The sequence below is a fragment of the Pipistrellus kuhlii genome, unplaced genomic scaffold (assembly GCF_014108245.1).
Source record: "Pipistrellus kuhlii isolate mPipKuh1 unplaced genomic scaffold, mPipKuh1.p scaffold_m20_p_13, whole genome shotgun sequence".
NCBI classification, from domain to species: domain Eukaryota; kingdom Metazoa; phylum Chordata; class Mammalia; order Chiroptera; family Vespertilionidae; genus Pipistrellus; species Pipistrellus kuhlii.
The window spans coordinates 6,493,121-6,498,062 of record NW_023425438.1 but is presented as its reverse complement, the minus strand read 5'-3'; positions in this window follow the sequence as shown (position 1 = coordinate 6,498,062).

Here is a 4,942-nt window from a genome sequence, read left to right as displayed (position 1 = left end):
CGCGGACACGCGCCCCGCCGCCTGTGCGCGGCCCCGGGAGCGCGCGGGGGCGGGGCCGGCGCGCCCGGCCTCCCCGTTACCCGCTCCGGGGCCGCCTCTCCGCCCCGCGCTGGAGCAGCGGGGGCTCGGGGAGGGCTCCACCTGAGAACCCGCATCGCCTCCTGCTCGCTGTCCCTCTCCAGCCTTTGACTGAATCCGGGGGCGGGGAGAGAATGCCCTGCGTGCTGACCATGTTGAACTTGAATCTGACACTTGAGGTTCTGGAGAGCGACGGCGAAAGACATCTCTCCACCTCGCTGTGTTCCTGAAAGGGTTTTTACAGCAGCGAGGGACCATCTTCCCCGTGTGGCTCAGAGGGGGCGGGATGGAGGCCCCTTGAGTACCTAGGACAAGATCAGCCGCAGACCCTTCCGATTCCCATTTTTGCGCCATCCATGATTAGCGGAACTGATGGTACCTCCTGACCGATGTGGACAAAATACCAGCTATCCTGACGTGACCAAACTTTTGTGAAGTTTCCCTCCCCCCCTCCTCTTCCTCCAGCCCCCTACACTTTGGCCCACCCTCAACCTGAGCCACTCACTGCTCCTGAAAACAGGCGGGCCTCCCTGTAAAACGTTCTCTGAGCGCAGTGTGAGCCACTAGCAACACCTCCACAGGTTCATCCCGCTTCCCCACAGCCAGTTCTTTCTGGCGTTTGTTCCCCCGCTCCCTGGAAAAGAAACGCCCGCCTGCAGATCTGGGGCATAGTGAGAGAGGTCCCCTCCAGCAGCAGTCCCCTCCTCAGCCCACACGAGCCACAGCATCACTCCCTTGCTTCTTGGAATAATCTCCCCCAGTAAAGTCTCCCTTTGCCTAAAGCTGAGGTGTTGTTTTTGTTTTGTTTGGACAGCTGAGCATTTCCCGCACAGTCATTGCCCTTCTATGGTATTGCCCTTCTATGGAGTCTCTTTCCCCCGTTGCAATAATCTTTTTTTTTTTTTTTCAAAAGAAGTCTCATTTTTGCCTAAACCCAGATTTGTGTTTTATTTGACAGTTTTTGGTGCCAGGATGCAAAATGAGATTGGGCCTTACCATAGACCCCTCCCATCCCCACCCAGGTAGAGGCACCTGGTGAATCTCTTGAGCTCATCTTCTATTCAGTGATTGGTTCTGGGATCCTGTGGTGAGTTTTGCTTCCAAAACCGTGCTCCCCAAACGCTGTCCGCTGAAGCCACTTCGATTCCTTTGGCTCTTATATGAGGCCTCTTTTCTTTTTCTTTCTTTTTTTCTTCCTTCTTTCCATCTTTCCTTCCTCTTTCTTTCTTTCTTATTTATTTATTTATTTATTTATTTATTTATTTATTCCTCTTGTCACAGCACCATTTGATAGATGATTCTTTCCTTGTCAAAAATCAGTTGACCATAGATGTATTAGTTTATTTCTGGACTAGAAAATTCTATCCCATTAATTTACTTATTTATTTTTAAATATATTTCATTGATTTTTTTACAGAGAGGAAGGGAGAGGAATAGAAAGTTAGAAATATCAATGATGAGAGAGAGACATCGATCAGCTGCCTCCTGCACAACCCCCACTGGGGATGTGCCCGCAACCAAGGTACATGTCCTTGACCAGAATCGAACCTGGGACCTTTTAGTCCGCAGGCCGACGCTCTATCCACTGAGCCAAACCGGTTTCGGCCTATCCCATTTATTTAAATATCATGCTGTCAATATAAAAAAAACGTCCAAACCTGTAGAGAATTTTTATGAGTTTATTTGAGCTTAACTGACAATTGCTGGGAAGCAAGAACTCAAAAGCTCTGCAGAATGGCAGGTTGCAGCTTCCTTTCTGCATTTAAAATTAAGGAGGGAATGAATTTAAGGAAGATTATAAGAAGGTGTGAGAAAGCAAGGCAGGTCATCTTGTGAAAAACAAGCAAGGCTTCCACCTCTCTTTCAAGTCTTCCTTTCTTTTGTCCATAACGTTTCCTTTTTCCACTTTGTGGTTCAAGATACGTCTCAGGAGTCATTACTGCTCAGGGGCTTCCCCGAACATCCCTGCTTGAATTAGAGGTCTCTACCTCATTCTTCCTTAAAACATCATGCTGCAGCTTACTGGCCCTAGCTCATCTCCTTTGTTCCCTTCTTGTCTGTGAGTTCTTTGAGGGCCAGAGCTATGTTGTTGTTTAAAAAAAAACCCTCCCTATTCCTAGCTGATGTGTAGTGCTTAACACCAATTGGGTTTAGAGTAAATATTTGTTGTTAATAAATGGCCAGCTGGCATGACCGGTTGTTGAGCGTGGACCTATGGACCAGGAGGGTACAGTTTGATTCCCAATCAGGGCACGTGCCTAGGTTTGTGGGCATAATCCCCAATGTGGGGAATGCAGGAGGCAGCCGATCAATGGTTCTCTCTCATCGTTTCTCTCTCTCTCTCCCTCTCTCTCCCCCTCCCTTCCGCTCTGAAATCAATAATAAAAATATATTTTTAAAAATGGTATAAATTATAGTACCTCAACTCAGAACCTGGCTTTCTCTAGCTAGGACTGCAAAAACAAACCAACACAGAAACAAAACAAAGAAGGAAAGCACCCAAAGCCTTTGTATGATAATTTGCATACCACACACTTCTTCAGGATACTTTTCATTATTTCAAATCATTTTTAGAAATAAAGTCAGAGAAAATATTACTCAAAGAGTAGCTTCAGAATGATCTCTTTCTTGGTGACTGCAGAAGGTAGGCCCCTGAACTCTCCCAAATACCAAAATTGCTTTCCCAAAAATAAAGGATTAAAAAATAGCTCTGGCCAGTGTCGCTCAATTGGTTGGAAGGTTGTCCTTCACATCGAAAGGTTGCAGGTTCTATTCCTGGTCAGGGCACCTACCCAGGTTGGGGATTCCATCCCTGGTTGGGGTGCATATGGGAGGCAACTGATCGATGTTGCTCTCCCACATCAATGTCTCTCTCTTTCTCCCGCTCCCTTTCTTTCTCCCTGAAATCAATAAAAAACATATTCTCAGGTGAGGAATACAAAAACGAAACAAAAAGAATTAAAAAATAGGGCAGACTTTGGGAGACTACAACAGTGCCGTCAACACTGAGACAGGTTCCCCAGAGAAAAACCTGCTTCCGTGAGCGCTGGCAGAGGAAGCTGTTGGCTAAGGAGTTTTGAGAGGGTAAGAAAGAAGCTCATCAGAGCCCATTATGAAGAACTCGGGGCCAGGAAAAGACAGCCATGACCTCTTCACCCTGATGCTCACAAACACAAGTAGAGACGCTGGCTGATCTTGGTAGGACTCGATGGGTATTCAGGGTAAAGTATTGAGCCTTGGGTCGACCCAATGTAGGCCTGGGTGGCAAATTGGTGTGGTGCCTGAGCAGGGGCCACACTGACAGAAGTGAGGAGGCTGGACACACACTGACAGGGACCTGATGCTCCTGGCGCTAGGGTGGGTGGTATGCCTTGAGGAGCCTTCCGGACACTTCTGTAATACTTACAGTGTTTTGCAGGAAATGATACAGTTGTTTTTTTTTTTTTCCTCTGCTCAATGATCATAGCTAACTTTACAGAAGAGCCCAGGTCTGGTGCCATTACAAGATCTCCACTCCCAGGAGAAGCCAGACTTTTAAATTGTGGGTGGAGTCTAGAGGAGGGTGTGGTATGCAAATCAGTCTGCTTTCCTGGAACCTGCACTGCTCCCCAAATGGAAAAGCTGTCCGTTCCCAGGGTCACTGGGAGGTTGGATGGCTAGAAAACTCCAAGGCTGCAGCAGCTTGGCGATCTCTACAGGACTTTCCATGAGTCTTCAGTTCTTCTTTAGTGTAGAAACAGGATAGACTCTATCGCTAAGGTGCTGAGAATTTTTGAAATAACACAATCACTACAGCAGAGCTTCTCCCCCCCCCCCCCCCCCCCCCCCAGTAATCGTGTGCTTTAATCTCTTCCTTTGGAAGTTAAATCACAACTTAAACCTCTTTGGGTTCAGCTTTTTGTGTTCTTCATTCTTGCGAGGGCAGGGTGGGCTGAGGCAGCGGTGAAGGAGGCGCTTAGTAGGACCAGTGCATTCTTTGTGACTCCGCCTCACCTCTGCCTGGGGGCGGGGCGGGGTGTAAATAGAAAAAGTCTCTGCGGCTGAAACCGGTTTGGCTCGGTGGATAGAGCGTCCGCCTGCGGACAGGAGGGTCCGGGGTTCGATTCCGGTCAAGGGCATGTATCTTGGTTGCCGGCACATCCTCAGTAGGGGGTGTGCAGGAGGCAGCTGATCCATGATTCTCATGGATGTTTCTAACTATCCCTCTCTCTTCCTCTCTGTTAAAAAAAAAAAGAAAGAAAGAAAAAAAAAAGACCCTGCCTTTCGTTGTTTAAAGAGCAGGGTTCTAGTATTTCTTTTTCTTTTTCTTTTTTTTTAAAATCAATAAAATATATTAAAAAAAAAAAAGAAAAGAAGAAAAGAAAAAGAGCCTGCCTTGCGTTGTTTAAAGCGCAGGGTTCTAGGATTTTTTTTTAAATCAATAAAATATATTAAAAAAGAAAGAAGAAAGAGACCCTGCCTTGCGTTGTTTAAAGAGCAGGGTTCTAGTATTTCTTTTTCTTTTCTTTTTTTAAATAAAAAAAAAAATTAAAAAAAGAAAGAAGAAAAGAAAAAGACCCTGCCTTGCGTTGTTTAAAGAGCAGGGTTCTAGTATTTGTTCTTTCTTTCTTTCTTTTTTTTTTTAAAGCTTACAGTGTGCCAGATACCGAACAGATCTGTTTGATCACACCTGTCACTCATTTTTACAGCCATGCGAAGTGTGACCCAAGTTCAGCGTGTCCCGCCCTCGGTATCTCTGAGATTCTAACGCAGGTCACCGCGACCTCGTCCCCAGGCACCTTCCCCTCCACCCCCCCGCCCGGGCTCCGCGCTCAGACCCGGCCCCCCGGGGCGATGGCGGGGTCGCCGGGGCGCTCGGCCCGGC